We start from the raw sequence: 18,737 nt of genomic DNA on the forward strand, positions 1-18,737 counted from the left end.
AAATACTACCACTGCGAGTCTGGCCCTCACTGGTAATATTTGATGTTCTTATAACTCCTTGTTAAACAATACTATTACTCCCGTCAACCGCCTCGTGCTCGTTGCTATGCATCTATGGGGAGTACACATCACCATCGCTCCCGGAAGAACCTGCATCCCAAACCTCATCCGACCTTGCAACCTGGGAACACTCGGGCGCTCCCTCCTCCCCCCCGCGCTGCATGCTTTCCGTGATGTGGTATCGGGCAGCGCGCCACACAGGACAGCCTCGCTGTTTGTACAGCAACTCGTGTTAAAGACGCGCATGCTGCACAACATGTCCTCCGTGCATTTCTCCGCTGCTGCTTCGAGCTGGGCCAAAAAACATAAAGCCCAGATCATCGAATAAGACTTGAAGGTGGAAATCGGCTGCTTTTTAGTCCAGTCAGCCGGTCCCATTGAGCTCACAACGCACGTGTTCTATTGTACAGGCCTCTGCACATTCTAGACAGTACCTTTTGATAAAAGCGTGAGTGCGTGAGTGATGGGAAAGAACAAACGTGTTGCGAGGGTTCAGGGCCATGGCTGATACAGATTTTGTGTTCGTGTTTCCTGTTATGGAATAAGTACTCCTAAGAGTTTCTGTTTCTGCATGACTTGTGCTTACCCCCTCGCTTGGAGTCTGCCGACCATCAATCCATCTTCATGCATGCAATACACCGGTCACAGGGTGTCCTCGATTGGCCACATAGTGCCCCCCGTCCCCGAAGCTGCTAGTCTGTCATAAGCTTTGTCGTTTAGTTCAGATTGTGTTTTTTTTGTTTGTTTTTTTTAAAGAAAGTTCAGACTGCACCAAGCAGCCAGTTCTTCTTACCCACCAGAGCAACTACTTGTGATCACTCCTAGATGCATGCAGGCAGCAGTTTCAAATATTTTTTGTGCCGCGGACTTGTTCCAAAGTGATGGCAGCTAGCTGTGGTTGCAATATGTCTAAGAGGCTCATGGGTGTAGCAATCAATAGTGCAGGGTTCTGAATGTGGGCCTGACCACACCAATTATAGATATTTTTACTACCAGACCAATGTAGAGGGGCTCATTCTCCTTGAGTGCATTAGGACCCCAAGTACCCTTGTTACGCCACTTGCTAAGCCCCTAGTAGATGCTGTTTATGTTGTCAAGGTTCCTCTCTGCTTCAAACCAGTCCTCTTCTTAAACTCAGGAAAATGCTGCCACAGCAGCAACTTTAGAGCCATGTAGCAATTCCTAGGATGCTCCACCCATTTCACAGAGAATCCCATCCTATGCCAGTACACCAAATCAGCAGTGATGGCCTATTTGGATTATTTCAAAGGGGAAGTGCGCCTGGGGGCCATGTCTGGGCTGGACTATTGGATGAGTCGATATCCTTTGACACTGTCAAACATGAGCATATGATAGTCGTGGACAGGCTGACACAGGTTGATGTCTGTCACCTTTCATTGATTGTCTTTCACACATGCCATGTGGTGGGCAACATTATCTTACAGTTTACTGCTTTTTGAAGTAGAAAGCACTTTAAAGAACATGGAAAAAAAGGCCGAGCAATGTTCATAAACTACTTTTAATCACACAATGCAAAAGATGGGTGCGTTTTGTGCAGTTTACCTCTACCCATCCTTGATCCCTCATGTCACCCTCACCTCCCTTTACCCCCCACCCTAGCCCTCAAGCTTCAAATTACCCCTGCCTTCATTTACCTCTACCCACTCCATAGCTCTCACGTCACCTTCCTTTACCTCTACCAACCAGGAAACCCTAAAGCCACTTTTTTTTAAATGATGTAAAAATATTCGATTTAAAAACAATACTTGGCTGCGTGGTAAAGGTATGAATTCCTGCGTACTAAAGACTGTGGTAAAGGTTGTTTCCCCTCAGGCAGGACACATCCTCGTCTTTTCTTAAACGCTCTCCTGCCTTCACCCTAGCACTCATATATGTTTTAGGGACTCTGTTGTTTTATGCCCTACAGTATGTTTTCATGGCACCTTTACCTCTTTGACTTGGTGCCACCCCCTTGTACCCCCACACCCTATGCTTTAGATCTCAACTGAGACTGTGCATGCACTGTCGCTTGCTAGATACTTTGCCCACCCATTGCTTACCATTGGTTGGCTTCAATGCCCCTTTCATTTCCTTGCTTTTCTTTTCTGGTACCCTATATGCTCCTCTTTCTCTCTTCTCCCCCCCCCCCCCGTAAATTGGTGCTTCTCTGCTCCACCCCCTCCCCTTGCATTTTTGCTTGCCCCATGTTGTTCCTCAAGAAAAACAGTCTAAAAGTTGTGCCAGTGGATGTCCAGATGCTACAAAGATGTAGATGGTGCTGCACTCCCCATTCTGCATGGCCCATATTTTTTGGGGGGGGTGGTGTGTGTGTGTGTGTGTGTGTATGTACGTACACACACTCGCACACCATTGCTAGAAGAAATACAAAACCTCCAATAGATCTCCCCTAGACGAGACCTATTGGCTTTGTCAATGTTTGTTCCAAAGTTGAAATGATTTGATGAGCGGGGTTGTGGCGTTTGCCTTAAACTAAGCCGCTCTGAGCTTCATCTACTCCCTCCAATGTTCCGGCGATGTGAAACCCCATGACACCGGAACCAAACAGGCATAGAGTTCGTACATGTTGCTAAAACACAGGTTAAAGGCATGTGGGGATCCGCCGGGAACAATGTCATTTCCCAACACTAGAAAATCGCCGGCTGAGTTCGAATCCCATACCATAATAGAGCACAGCCAGGTTCACTGTGATGACCGTGAAAGGGAAAACACAGCCGGGTTCCCTTCGTCCTGCTGGCAGCAGGGAGCAGGAAGGATGACACAGCTGAGGCTCGAGCACACACACTCTACTACAGTCTTCCTGGAGGCGCACGCGCCCCCTTTTCTTGGAATACCCGCTGAGGTAATTAATACCGGGGCGTTTTCTTTGGCATTCCCGCCTACTGGCGCTGAACCATGACGGAGGACGTGCTTTCAAGCATGTGTGGTAAGACTCCTGTGCCTCCCAGAGTCTTGTGGATAGGCAGCGAGCCAGCAAGGCAGCTCAGTTGGTTAACGCCCCTGGTGCTCCATTCTTTGTAACCTGAAAAAGTTGGGTGACAATTTACAAGGCAGCCTCTGTGTACTGCAGGTTATGGAGCACGCATCGAGGCGGTCTTGTCAGAGCTCACCCAAATGCTTATGGTTTTCAAGACTGAATTTTAGTGGGGGAATGGAAACATTTGGACCGCTAGCTTAAACATGAGCTACAACAACATTCTAGACTGTTCTAGCACCAGTTCTATTCTGTGTAGGCTACGCCACTAGCAGCTATGTTGGACTCCACGGCTATTTGCAAAGAAGACTTCGGCATTTACAGAACTCTGTGGCCGTTTAGTCAGTCCAGGAAGGAGGGATAGTATCCCCCCCACCCTTCGGTTTATTGTAACGATTCCGAGCCCAACAGAGAATACCTTTTAATCCCCATTTATGATTTCCTCACACCTTTTACGAGGTCTTCCTATTCTGCCCCAGAGATATGATTCTCATGTTCCATTCCACCCCTCTTGCTTTGTACAGCTAAGTTTAAAAGTAGCCAGTGGGGAGGGGGGGGCGGGGGTCTTTATTATTCATTCACTTGATCTACGGAATATATTTCGCTATTTATTTATGCAATGGGTTTTTGTCTATTCGCTCGAATTAGGCCCAAGGGGTGTTAACGCAATTTACCAGAAGTGGATTGTTAGGAATTTCAGCAGAAACTGTTTGCCAGAAACATCACAAGTTCCACTGGTTATTTCATGCGAAGTGCAAATAATGAAAATATAAATAGTTACACACGTACGCATATTTTAGTGATGCAACAGGAAGGTAGAGTGAGACCGAATAACAAAAGTAAAATCGAAGAGAAAGAAGTGGATAGAGGAAACTTCAGTGAGAAAAATAAGATGCAAATAACACACATCGCGTGTCTATGTGTGTGTGTGTGTGTGTGTGTGTGTATATATATATATATATATATATATATATATATATACACGCACAAAAAAGGGGAGAACGCTGGGTAGTTCCCAAGTTTAGGTGGAATGCCACTCCTGTACAGAGCACCCTCAACACCAGCGACACTCTAAATTTGCTCACCTCAAATGTCTGCTTTTCTATCAAAGTTTTTAAGCATAGGATTAGCACAGTGCTATCCACACTGAGCTGTAAAATGACAAAAGCCATTTACCACTCCTGGCACAGTATTATAGCTTTGAATTGGTGAAATAGCACCCAAGCCAACCTAAAATGAATAAAAGCAACCCCCGACACGTGTTTCGCAGTCATTACAGCTCTTCAGAGAGGTTTAGCTTTGTCCAGACACAAGGGAGCACCCAGTATAAGTCAAAACTATACCCTTGCAGGCATAGTCACGCATTAATTACATATAATATATATATATATATATAACACACAATACATATAAATGCAAAACCTGCAGATTTGGTACAATTTCTAGGATGCGTCACATACGTGATTAGAGTGTGGTGCAACGAGCAGCATAAAAGGAAAGGAAATTGAACGAGCAACTAAATGACGTTCAAATCGTAGTTGAAAGAATCGCTGGAAGAGACGATATTTAAGGGTTTTTCGAAGTAGAGCAGGAGTACTTGTATGGATAACATACCGTATTTTAGGAGTGCTGCCTGCCTCACGTCCTTCTTCCAGTGAAAATTGGATGCAGCTGCAGTGAGTTGTTTTAGCACCATGTAGCCTTTTCAACTTTTGAGCGAGTTTCAAAACACTAAATAATAATTTCGACTTCATACCTGAGTTCAGGGTAAACGGTATGTTCCCGGAGAGTACTTGTAAATGTTTTCACAAATGAACAAAGGTCAGGGATCTTCTTACCTGTTGTTGTTCTTACCGTACCTGTATGCGCAGGTAGGGACACACCCGCTCCCCTCTCCTCCCCCGCCGCCCATACTCCTGCTTTCTTGAGTGTTCTCCGCTTGAATGTTTTTTTGTGACGCTGGCTGCCACCTATCCTCACCGCTCTGAACACCCTGATGGACACGGGGCACCCACCGTCTGAACCTCATGATACCCACACATCTCATTGATGAAGATGCAGTTTAATTTTCATGACCATGGCCTGAATCATGGGTTTGCATTGCTCCCGTTTGCTTACAGCAAATTAAAACTCTACAAATGTCCAGTAAAGTTACCTGGATACATAGATATTGGTAGCTGATAAGACCAACCTGGTGTTTTTAGTTTTGTAAAATATTAAACTACAGTTGATGGTGCAGAAGTCACTAACTTTTTTTTTTAATTCTATTTTAAACTTTTGACCTGTGATTCTATTAGACTTGGGGCCGGCAATGCCCAGGGTTACTTTCTGCGTCATTGGCTAACCCCTGCTCACCAACCCTGATTCCTGGGTCGATAGTGTAAGGTGGCAACCAGAAGTAAGACTGTATTTTAGAACTCACTCATTTCCTGTTATCATATGACTCAAATCTTAGACACTGGGGGGATACAACGTGTCCTTGGGTGCCTGGTGAGACTGGCCATCAGTGTGGGTAGTTCAGACCAGCTGCTGCTAAATTTTGAACAAAGTCCAGTCCATATACCCAATCGAGAAAGGAGAAAGAAACTAAATGTCCAGGGTTTAAATGTGTAGTACATGTGTATTGGCTACTGTTTGTCTTGGCAACAAATTTGCACCCTCTAGAACCACTCATCATTATCCACTCGATAGGTTTATAGTCTTAGTCGTAGTAGATAATTAGTGTTTTTGTTTTTTTTAACACGTTTGGTGGGACACTGTATGTTCATGCATAATGTATTGCAGCTTGCATATGGGGCTTCAACAAAGTGCCATTTTTGCAAACTGTTAGCTTTATCTGCTGACGTTTCCATAGTTGCTGAATGTTCGATTTCTCCCCCCCCATCATAAAATATACCCCCTCCCCATTTTGGGCACCTTTTTGACGACCATAGTAGTGCCAGGAGGAGATAACCAGCATTGGCAAAAGCAAATAGTTGTTGCATGTATAAGAGCTATAGGCTTCCCCAATGTCTTTTAGTTATGCGCAGCAGCGAGGCTGCTGTTCATCATGGCTAACAGTTAATGCTGTGGTGTAGACTGGGATGACATTGTGGGGAGTAGAGCGGAGTGGCGTAAAATTGTGAGAGTAACTATTAAAGCGTCAATAGAGGTGGCAGTTGGGATGAAAGTCAAAGCACAACTGGTAGAATGCAAAGTATAGTTCAATTTGCTGTAAATGTATCACAAGAGAAGCTGGATTCTCGTCAGTTAGGATGAAAGTAACATAAATAAGTTGTATGCCTGTGTAGAAAGTAGGAAAGCACACTGCACTTACAGGAATACTACTGAAATACTTTAAAAATGAAAGCAAGAAAAATTGTGCGTGTGTAAAGATGAGGAAGAACAATTACTTGGTCCAGGCTCCAGGGAGGAACTTACACAAAAGAAGGGAATCTTATAGGATTTAAGAAATCAAAAGACTGCGAATGAGTGACAATGAAAATAACTAATGGTATGCTGTGGGCGGTTTGTAAGCCCACTAAATTGTAAACCTATATCTCGCATCACACCGTATGCTCTGTGTATGGTGAGCCCTAAAATGGCGTACAGAGCAGTGGGCGGCTCCTCCATTAGGGTGGCGGAGCGTCGCCCCACTGCTTTCTTGCACTGCGAGAAGCGGAAACATAAAATGGTATTTTAAAAAAGCCGAAGGGTATGCCTGGTTGGGGCGGGCGGGTGGGCAGGTCGGGGAGGAGTGGCTTGCCCAATGTTACGGGCCCTGACTGTTTGGTCGGCTCTCTGGGCCAAGCAAACCAGTTATGCACACTCTGCCTTTTCTCTATGCAGCCTACATAGAGAAAATAGCCTCCTTATAGGCGCTCGGCTGGGTGCCGTCCACACCAATCGCAACCCTGCTATTGCAGCGTTGTGATTGGCTTTGGGGAGGGAGGCTGACGGGTAAGGTAAGTTGTGGTGTGTGTGTGATTTTTTTTTTTTTTTTTTTTTTTTTTTTTTTTTTTTTTTAAACCACCCCCAGCGAGTCATGCCGGCCGCAACTGGTACAGAGAGGAAGCCTGGGACTGGGTCAGATTTACAGGATAGTCACATCAAATGTATTTAGAAATCCTGCATCTCAGTGGCGGGTGTGAAAAAGAAAACACACCTAAAATTTACCTCCGGAGTATTGGAGTATTCCAGGAAAAACAGGGTGCATGCTCCTCCAGAAACACTATAAAACAGTTTGTGATCGGACACCAGCATACTCTCTTCTCTCCTGCTCTCTGGTGCTAGGAGGGAGAAGGATACCCAGCTATGTGTTCCCTTTCATGGTCATCACAGTAGACCTTGCTAAGTTCTATTACTGTGTTGCCTTCTAGCTGCTGGCGGACCTCCAGATACCCTTAACCTGTATTCTAGCAACCTGTATGAACACTGAGGAGCCTAAAAGGTTCTAGGGTCATTAGGTTATCACACCACTGAAACATTGCGCAGGCGAACTCAGGAGTGGCTTAACAGACCATCCCTGCTACCGATTTTCCCCCCCCTCCCCCCCTCCCCCCCTCCCCCCCCCCCCCATACCTCCCACCACCCATTGTCACAATCATTTATACTTTTAAACAAGCCATGGCAATGCCCATTGGTCAGGTGTTGGCTAACAGACTTTTAGCTTTGTCAAGGTTTGTTATGTTAGGATTTTTGGAAGTTGTCACACTTGTCGTCATGAAAATAAAATATTGTCTTAATTCTTCCCCCCCCCCCCCCCCCCCCCACCCCCAGAGCATTGGTTGCCATAGTAGTCACATGGCGCTGGTACGCATGTGCCAGACGTTGCAACTTTAGCTGGGCTGACCTTCTTTCAGCCCTGTCTTCTGAGGCCTGTCCGGCTGTAATGCAACACCCCCCACTGACGTAGGAAGAGTTTGCAAATCAAATGCAGCCGGGCGCTGAAGGCTTAAGGACTTTTCTCCCCATCACCGTATGTCAATCAAAAAAGGGACACCCATTTGCCACTGAGTCCCTGGAGATTGCTCTGTGAATGCCTGGAGAGCAGTGGGTGGGCGAGAGTGCACATAATTGGCATCATCGGCAGTGACTCTAATCGCACACTGTAAACCAATTCACTTCAAATGTTTTAGGTTACCCGAAACGAGTGCAGTGTCTCTGTTCAACTTTGTGATCCGTGCTACTGGCAGGATTGACCTAAAAGTAAAGAGCAGGCTGTCCCGGGCAGGTGGCATGCTTGCAACGAGGGCTGCTGAGAGGGTGGTGATCATCTGAGTATTTCATTCACAGGCTCAGTTGCCTTATTAGCCTGTACTGCCTGCTCTGTGTCCTCTTGACCTTCGCACTGCCACAGTGCCATCCAACAAAACGTGTTGATTGTTGCTCCTTCCTACCCCAGTCCAGAGGAAATGAATGAAGTACGTTTTTCATTGCTGGGATTGTCTGGCTGTCTATGGTAAAATCCTCTATGGGCGTTGTGTGATACATGATAATTCAACTTTATTCTGTATGAAGGGTTGCCTCGCTCAGAAGTTCAAAGCTAGGAGGCCTCCGTCCATGGAATTAGTAGAGGCAGACAAGCCAACAAATCGACAGGGAGAGAGCCCAGTCTAAGATCTGGACTGGCACTCACATCCACAGCACAAGCCCAACCTTCAAAGTATGTAGGTGTAAAATGCGCAAAACATGTGTAAAAGTATGGAAAATCCTGGAAAATTAAAAAAATTGTCATTGATATTTTGAATTGTTTCAATCTGGTATGTTTATAGTCTATTAAATGATATTTACGAGAGGGTGTAAAGGGTCCCCTGAACTGAGTCACTTGCGTAAGACGATTCACAGTGAACTACAGTGATCTGACAAAGATTACAGAATGTGGTCAATTGGGAAAGTTGTGGTTTGACCCCAGGTTTCTAAGTCTCTCATTGTGCAACTTAGCTACTGGACAAATCTTCTTCTCTATGATGTTCAAAAGCAAAGGCCAGCGCTTTTTCTCCATTTCCATGCTAACCAAATAGCAGACTATTTTTAAATACAATGTGTTTTTCTAAAAAGAAAAGTGCGGCGTTAAGTAAGTGCAAGACACTATTTGTATGTTTTATGGAAAACACAATTTTAAGTTTCATTGAGACAATCTTACTCCTCACCTGTTAGCTGCACTGTTCAGGGGGTCAGCCGTGCTTGGCAAACGGGGAACCATTAAAACTATATACGTGTTCTTTTAAAAATGGCTATAAAAATGTTTTTTTTTTTTTTTTTTTTTTTTTTTTTTTGTCCAGCCGTTGATGGAAATGTGCTGAGAACCTGCACTATTTACATCCTTTTTTTTATACCTTTTCCCCGGGGGGGACCCTAACTTGCTGAACCCTTTTTGTAGTCCTTCTTGCTTGCTGTTTGGGCCTCACCATGTTCAAAGTTCAGCAGCCGCCACTGCTGGCAACATTCCCTAACACTCGACTCATGCAGCAATTCAGCGTTTCCATATTGCGTGCCTATTTTATTCATATCGGAGAACAGCTACAGTACCCGCAGCACTGCACCTCTCTGACAAAAGCGCACACTAACAGCAAGCAGCACACTCTACCCTGGCGCGTGCAATACGGGCCCAGAACCGGTTCCAACAAGATTTCAGCTGATGGGCTTCTTTTCAGTAGCAGAACAGGTGGACACTGAAATAATGGAGTGCACTGGTATTCGTTTGCTTGCTCCGTATGTCAATAAGCTGCATGAGTTGTACTTGCAGTGCACATAACATGGTCATAAATCAATGTGCAACGGACAAGCTCACAAAGTTCACGGACGTCAATGATAGTGAAAAATATGATGCAGCTGTTTTTTTTTTGTCGTTTTATAGTTACCAGTCTGAGTTTGGTTAGTAACTAAAAATAAAACTCCTTTGGATAAATAAAGCATTGACAAAAAGGTAGATCTTGCATAGGCAAACCCTATTAGCTTTGCCGATGTGTTAAAATCGAACCGACAAACCAAAATCCTGCCAAACCCGTCTAAAGCAAGCAAGACCGGCAAAATGAAACCAGCTGTGCCCGACCAATAAAAGCAAGAACAAGCTTTGGCAATGCCAATATATCTGGATTTAAAAGAATTATGTTTGGTAATATGAAGCATAACAAGAAATAGCTGAGGAATGCATATAGATGTGAGTGGAAGCAAACTAGAATAATGTTGGTTGGTTGGTTAGTTAAAAGGTCCGGTGACAGTTTTACTGTCAAGCTAGACCTAAAAATCCATGTAGGTTAATAACTTCCCTCCAACTGTCTGTGCTCCGAACAGATAACTGGATCATTTACGTTGTATTTCTCAGACTTTGATAGCATTCCAGTGTTTGCTCCTGATAATTCAAGCTCAGGCAGCTGGATAAATAAACACTATGATCACAGCTGCATGGAGGACAAGCACATTTTCGTGGAAGCACATAACTTCTGCTCAATGAAAACATGTACTGCTTGCTTCTAACATGTGGGAGGAGCCAAAGCTCTCTCCATGCCCCTATGTGGTGCTCACATAATTGAATTGTCTGGTGACAGCTGTTCTGTCAAGCCAGAAGATAAAAAAAGGAGAGCGGCATCCAAGCCTACCAATGGTAAGTACGAGAGAGTGACATGCTATCTCAGTGGTACGTAATGGGTGGACTATACGCCATCTCCCTCTTTAGTGTTCTGTATAAATAAATCAAAAATAGACTCACGAGAAATAACGCATGTGCAGTCTCGGGCAAGACCTAAAAATGAACCTTTTACCTGGCTCCTCCTTGGCTAATGTCTATTTGAAGCTGGAGGGGAAGACTGCTTACACTTGGTATTGACTATGAACGTAAGCATTGCAGAGTTTCTCTCCTCTGTCTACTGTACCTTGACAACCCCCCCAACTCCCCCCCCCCCCCCCCCCCTCCCCCCCAAAAAATAGGAATACAAAGCAGCCTGCTGGGCCACCTACAGAGCAATAGTGGTGTGTAGTTTGTTTTGAACCCTGACTCCTTTTCAAAGTACTGCACAGAACCCGTTTATGTTGCTTGTCATGTGATCACAATCCACCTATTTTCCTTGTGGTCGGCAGTTATAATCTGGTGCAATCGAACTGTTCTATCCAAGACGCTAGTCATTCAATCAGACTCTACTTTTTAATTCACAGTGATGGGATTAAAAAAATCTTACAGTATTTTGCAGGTTGTGTGATTGCATTGAAATCAACTGTGCTACTCAATTTGCAAGACCTCCGTAGGCTGCGGCAAAGAAAGTGAGGCCCTGTTTTCCCTTCATTATCCCTGATGTGGCATCAGTTGTAAATACCCTTGCTGAAGGTATAGTGTCTGATCTATGGACCTCTGCTCTTACAGCATGGCCTTTGAGCCACTGAGCTCTGGCAACCCGATTTGAAAAGCTGATGTTGGCTGTAGAGGCCTGTTTAGAATGAGGTATCTCCTTTGTATTTTTCTGTTGGCTTGTGATGGCTGAACATTGATTCTGCTGCCTGGTGGATGTTTGCTCGCGCCCATGTGACTGACCTCTTCTATTAATGGATTTATAGCTGTGGGGTCAAGGTAGTGTGGCATGGAAAGTAAAGTTATGTGTACAAAGCAGTAGTTTACCGTGAAACTGTGCCATATCACGAGGAGAGGCCTTCGTTATGGAGTTCCAGCTGAGCCAGTCATTGATTTTGGCTCCATCCTGGGGGCTTCCAGCTCTTGCTTAAGGGCAGAGTGATTAGTAGCCCACTGTGTTCTGTTACTACTTTTGAAGAGCAGCCAATGTCCACTGCAGCTGCATTCTGGTGGGTCACGCGCAGACCACAAGGGAGGGTCTTGCTTCTGCCAGGTGTCCTCTGCTCACGTGCTGTGTGCATGGCCCCTTACTGCATGTGACTGTCTTTGGTGAGGAGGTCTGATAACCTCAACGAAGCTGCTGTCCTCTTGTGTAAATATTTCCCAATGGAACTAGGAGATGTGAGCTCCTTTCCTCATTTGGCTATTTGTGTGATCCTGGGTACATTGCCGCATCTTCCTGTTCCTGACTCAGTTCAGCGCTTTTCAGTCTGTGATAGCGCCCATATTAAACGGGTATATAATGTATCTCGGCCCTCAGTTTAAGGTGAAATAACTAGAATATGCAAGGCCACTTCTGTCACGATCCATTGATTTTGGAGAGAGACTTGTTGGTGACATGGCCCGCAGGCTTCGATGCATAAATTATCTTCTGCCCTGCTAGGAGCTGTTTCCAAGCACTGTCTCTCTCAATCTTCTGCTATTCCTGTTGTCCTGCCATTTACCTACCCCGCCTGGTCTGTCTGTGCTTTCACTGCGGTCCGTTTTTTTTACCTCCGTAACTGGTCCTTCAGTGATGTCTGTCCTATCTGCCCATTTCGTGCTCTGTGTCTCTTACCTGGCCTGTCTGCCCCTTCTCCGGTGTTACTGTATCTTATGACCCTGGTCAGCTCCTTCTCTGCTACCGCTGACTTTCCATGCTTGGACCTTCATTTCCCTCCCTCTTACCTGTCCCTTCACTGCTGTTCTGTCCTCGTACCCGGCTTGTCCGCCTTCACTGATATTCTGCTTCATATCTGCCCCGGCGGCTTGCTTCCTTGCTGTCTCTATTGCGTTTGCCCAATTAATGCTGTTCCTGCCTCTTCCCTACTCTGTGCTCCTTCGCTGCTGTCCCTACCTCTTCCCTACTCTGTGCTCTGCCACTGCTGTTCCTGCCTCTTCCCTACCGTGCTGTCACTGCTGTCCCTGCCTCTTTCCTACTCTGTGCTCTCTCACTGCAGACACTGCCTCTTCCCTACTGTGCTGTCACTGCAGACACTGCCTCTTCTTTACTCTGTGCTCCTTCGCTGCTGTCCCTACCTCTTCCCTACTCTGTGCTCCTTCGCTGCTGTCCCTACCTCTTCCCATCTCTGTGCTTGGTCACTGCAGACACTGCCTCTTCCCTACTCTGTCCCTGCCTCTTCCCTACTCTGTGCTCGGTCACTTCAGACACTGCCTCTTCTTTACTCTGTGCTCTTTCGCTGCTGTCCCTGCCTCTTCCCTACTCTGTCCCTGCCTCTTCCCTACTCTGTCCCTGCCTCTTCGCTACTCTGTGCTCGGTCACTGCTGTCCCTGCCTCTTCTTTACTCTGTGCTCTGTCCCTGCCTCTTCCCTGCTCTGTGCTCTGTCACTGCTGTCCCTGCCTCTTCCCTACTCTGTGCTCTGCCACTGCAGACTCCGCCTCTTGCGCGCTCGTTCACTGCTGCCCAGGGTCTCACCTGCTATGTACGCCCTTTCACTGCTCCTCCCGCCTCATACCAGCAGCCCTGCCTGCCTCTTCACCCCCCTGCCTGCCCATCTCTGCCCTCCACGCTCTCCACTGCCCTGTGCTCGATGCTTAACATGACCCGGCCACCCAGGATGGATTATCCCCAATTCCGTCTGCTCGGGCACCGCAGATTAATGTTCTCTGCACCACTGCTCGGATCTAGGTCACAGCTCACAGGACTCTTTACCCAACGCATTTAGTGACGCATGTTCGCTGAAGACGCGAGTTCCTTCGAATTGTGGACTTCTTTGCGCTCCTACCCTTACATATGACTCCATGGGTGTAAGCTGGATTTGTTTTACTGCAAGTCGTTTCCCCAAACCGTCACCCGTTTAGACCTGTTCAGTGTCATACATTTTGGTTGGACGTATACATCTGGCAAGGAAGGGAGGGGGGGGGGGGGAGGCTTGGCATTGAGGTTGCCGTGAGGGTTGTCTGGTCATAAGCTTCCCAAAATGTGGCAGCTAAATCTCAGATATAAGAGATGACGTTAGTGTTATTATTGTCGCTACTACTCGCCACATCCTCTCCCTGGCTCAATCTTTACGGTATGTGTGGTCTTAGCTCAACCTGGTAACTTCCTGCACCCCCACCACAAAAACAGTTTCCTTCTCGTCCAACACAATGGCATCCATTGATGTACAGGTACGAGGAGTACTTTAATGGGTGTATTTCTATGCAAGGTGCCGCAGCATATTTTACGGGAGCATTATTTTGAAATCTGATCAGTTTAACACATATTGTCAGGACAAAAGTTTAACCTCATTCGTAATACAACCATTCTCAACTGAAAGCCAGCCAGTACATATTTGAAACCTGTTTATAATTAACGTGTAGTCCATTTGAGTTTGAATTAGAATTTTTTGTTGTTGAAATCTGCTGATTATGCATCTAGGTGGTAAATCCATTATTGCGTGCTAAATCCTTAATTGTGTGAAACGATGGTGCTGCGAATCGCATAATTAGAGGCCCTTCATTCAGCCAGCATGCGCTACATTTCAGCAATCAAAGTTTTTTTCTCTTTAGAAGGGATGCCATCTTTTCAGACAGACCTGGAGTGTAGATGTATTCAGATGTATGGATGTCACTTCGGAAATACACACGGATCACCAGGGACAGTAGCCGCCGCACCCTTGCCTAACCCCCCCAGACTGCTCTTGATATCTCCAGCCTTGGGATGATTGAGGCAGTAGCAGGAAGAGAAGTTAAAATGTGTTGTACCTCTCCGTTTACTTTCTGTAGTTTCAACTGTTCGTCCTTCTCAGATGACTGATGGAGGTGGGAGATGGAGTCAACCCTGTGAGATCAGGACTGGTGAGATGGGCTGTTGTCACTTCCTGTGCTCGTCTATGGTTTTCATGTTCGGAAGTAACCGGGATAAATGCATATCCACCCGCAGTGCAACACCGTCGTGTGTGTGGAACAGCTAAAAAAGGGTTGTTTTTTTTTTTCTTCTTTTTTCTTTTTTTCCTCTTCTTCTTTCCCCTTTAGTTTTATGTAGCGTGAACTCGACCCAAACGTATCGGTACGCTTTCCATGAGCACTAGTTACATTGTATATGGACACATTCATATATAAATATTCATATATATTTATATTTGATAAGCAGGGTGAGATTGATTTGCTCAGAATCACAGGATGTTGAGCTGACGCTGAGACTCTAACCTGGTTCCCCAGTTCCAAAGTCGGCAGCTCTGGTCGTTACACCACATCCTCGTGTTCCATGAAGCCTTGCGCTGCTGCTGTCCCTGTTCTGAGCGCGGAGATTCGCCCCTCTAGTGGGTGGCAGGGTCAGCCCGCTTGTGGATTCCCTCATTAGGAGGGAAGCTATTCTCCTGCAGAGCTTCTGTCCTGTGTACTTTGCCTCACATTGGAGGCCATCTCCCTCTGTCGGCCCAGACAGTCTGCGGGATTTCTCAGCCAGCCTTGGCAGGGGAGAGGGTTCTTGGCAGAGTCGTTGGCAAGCGGATGGGCCCTCTCTTTTTGGCTGTGGTCTTGCGGTGGGGGCATGTGGATAAAGAGGGCCTTGTCTGCAGGCTCATTCAAGAGACTCTGCAAGGAAAACTGAATAACTTGCTTTGTCATTGTCATTCCACTGCAGTGCCCCCTTACCTTACAAGCCTGATTTTAATTCAATATCGTAGCATGTGGCACCTCAGAACATTTGGCTCGAGTGGGACTTCCGCTAGCGTTCCTAAGCAAAAGGTCAAGCATTGTATGGCTGTGGAGTCTATACTTTCTGTACTCGCCAAAGCAGGCCTGCTACACACTGGCGTACCTTGGGGGATGCTTGCTTTTGTGGTATCAGTTTCAAGAGCTAGCACTAGTGGCAATGTGGTGGGTTTACATTGGTGAGCAGGTTGCGATGGAGGTGATGGGCAATGAAAGGGCAGACATCGGCGACCAATGTAACATTGTGGTGTATGAAAACAGATATAGGTGGACGGGGTTGTGATTAACGCGATGGACAATCTAAGGGGCTAGACGATATCGGTGAGGGGCTGGCATTGGTGTCAGTATGAGGAGCTTTTCACTTGTGGGCAGCTTGAGGGATGGGCACTGCTCTTCACCAGGTACCTTCGCTGAGCGCCAAAGATGCAACCTGAATTTGACCTGGTGCTTAAGCGATTGCATGGTCAGTGTAATATAAATTCGATTTTGTAGACTGCTGCTTGTAACCTGTGAGGATATCCAGGTGGTGAGGCTGAGTCTGAATACCAGCAGTCTCAATGGTCCAGCAGGAAGACTAATTAAATAGCCAGGTCTTCAGCTTCTTGCCTACTCAATAAGTGAAGAGGAGGCCTTGGTGATTTGTGGGTAGGCGTCCCAGGATTTGGCAGCCTGGTAGGAGTGTGATCGACCTTCTGTTTTGCTTCTATGGATGCCGGCTGTGTGTGAGTGATGCTGAGTGAAGTTTGGGGGGGGGGGGGGGCGGTCTGTCTTCTTGATGGGGTGCCAGTGGAGTTCCCTGAGGAGCTGTGGGTTTGACGCAGGAGGTTGGACAGGGTCTAGCAGCAGCATTTTGGATGGTTTGGCGTCTGTGAAGGAGATGAGTTGAGATGCAGCATAGAGTGCATTGGCTTAGTCCAATTTGCTTGTGATTAAGGCTGGTGTGATGGTACGTCTGGTGTCCAGTGGGAGCCACTCGAAGATATTACGTTAACATGCAGCGTATGTGGTAGCATGAGGAGGAAGTGGCACTGGCCTGAGACTTCATGTTGAGGTTGGTGTCCTGGCTAAGGCCTAAGTACCTAGCTTGGTCTACTGGGTTGGATCTAAGATCGGCAGGCCACCAAATGGAGTCCCAATGTGAGTTCTTATTCCAGAAGATCTGCTTTTCACTTTTTTTCAGTGCTGAGCTTGAGGCAATTTCTTTCATCCAGTTGGCCATGCTGGTCATGCATTGCTTGACGCTTGTCTTGTTGGTGACCGTGTCGTGTCGTCCGAGAGGGGAAAAAATCATCTGGGTGTCATCGGCGTAGGGGATGTTCATTCTGTGGGATTTTATGATAGCTAGGGGAGGCATGTACATGTCGGAAAATGTGGGTCTGAGTGATTATCCCGTGGGACTCTGCAGATAACATCTTTGGTTTCTGATGTGAATGGCAAGAGTCTGACTTGTGTTCTTCCAGAGGAAGGAAGATATCCATTTAAGTGCTGGTCTTTGTATTTCAGCTATGTTTAGTCTGGTGATGAGGGTGTGGTGGGGGATGGTGCTGAAAACAGTGTAACGGTCTAGGAAAATGAGGGCGAGGGTTTGTCTACGGTCGAGGATGGTGCATATGTTGTCTGTGGCAGCAATGAGGTCTGTTTCAGTGCTATGGTTGTTTTGAAATCCTGATTACGAGTCATCCAGGAGTTTGAGGCGTTGTAGATGGTCCGAGCATTGTCTATTGATGGTCTTCTTGATGATTGGGTGGGAAGGAGAGCAGCAAGATGGGTCAGTAGCTGCCGAGAACTTCAGGGTTGGCTGACTGTTTTTTGAGGAGTGCAGTGTCTTCTGCATGTTTCCAGCTATCTGGGTAGGTGGCTGTCTTGAGGGATGTGTTGAGGATGGAATTGAGTGCAGCACTAAGCGCTGCTTTTCCCAGGTTGTAGATCTGGTGGGGGCAGGGGGCTGCAGAAGAAAGCAAACCTCTTTGAAGCCTAGTGTTTGAGGTACAACCCTACAAATGCTGTTGAGTCTTCGAGACTGCTTCACGGGCACAGTTTTCCTACAGGAACCCCAGAGTTCATGCAGTGTTCTGTTTTGGCCACCCTGTGTGACAGCTGACTATCATTGAGGCGGTTCCCTTTTCTTTACTCATCCTTTAAAGGGGTAAAAAATATACTGTTTCGGTGATTGTCCATTTGGACACCAATGCATTAGGCTGATGGTCTCATTAGCCACACTTTCTCGACCCTGGAGATTGTCATCTGTTGGTTTTCTTGCTTTACTCCAATCGCTTAGAGGCTAACTCATGTTTTGAGAATTTGATGTAAATAAGGATATAACCTTGTGAATTTCGAATTGTGCTCCCTAAAATATTTGAGAAAAGCAAGTTTCTTGTTGAATACTTGCCTCCAAAGGAAGTGTGCCAACTGGTCACCTTTTGAGACTGATAAAGGCCGCCCGTTTCCTGCACTATAGTCTGTTAAGAAACCAGTCCATTCCGTCTACGACCCTAACTTTTAATGAAATCGGTCCATCTCCTGTACTATTCTCTGTTCTGGTGAAGCAAGAACATCATACCTTCTGCCTTAGCTTGAAACATCTAACCCAATTCTTCCAACACCGTAGATTGGGACGAAGCACTACAGTAACCTCTGCCACCCTAGTGAAGAAAGCATATATTGTCTCCACTGTCCTATGTTGTGATAAAAAACTACTACTATTTAAATTTATGAGGAAGCTTGCCCATCGACTCTACCAACCTAGTTTGTTATAAAGCATAGGATAAAACCAACACTCCTTTGCTCCCTCTACCCTAGGCTGTGGTTAAGTAGGTCTGTTGCCTCTACTAACGAAGACTGAAAAAGTGGTCCATTGTCTCTGGTATCCTAGGTTTAGATGTATGATCTACTGGTTTAATCGAGGTGGAGACCTATTGTCCCCTGCTTGGACTACCCTATGGTGAGATGCAGTCCACCACTTCAAGTAGTCTGCTTGTCATGCTTCAGAGAGGGGACTGACTGAAAAATGTAGAAATGTTTTCAACTGAAATGTATAGCCTCGCCTATAGTTCTTGGAAGAGCAATTCAAGTGCATAGTCCATTTAATGCACACTGGTTTTGTTTAAAACCACTGCACTGCAAACCCACACCACATCCTTGGCTTTATTGCTCAGTGTGAAGTCCAGTGCAATGAATGACTGTTTGTAGATAAATGTTTTGAATGTTTAATGGAAATCCTCTTG

The 18,737-nt window shown here is 46.2% G+C and overlaps 1 protein-coding gene across 1 annotated transcript in view; it reads left to right on the top strand.

The window, feature by feature from the left end:
* Nucleotides 1-18,737, top strand: part of SLC25A33 (solute carrier family 25 member 33) — a 70,640-nt gene that overhangs the window by 15,112 nt on the left and 36,791 nt on the right. The gene's annotated exons all lie outside the window — the stretch shown is intronic.

The sequence above is a fragment of the Triturus cristatus genome, chromosome 1_2 (genome assembly GCF_964204655.1).
Source record: "Triturus cristatus chromosome 1_2, aTriCri1.1, whole genome shotgun sequence".
NCBI classification, from domain to species: domain Eukaryota; kingdom Metazoa; phylum Chordata; class Amphibia; order Caudata; family Salamandridae; genus Triturus; species Triturus cristatus.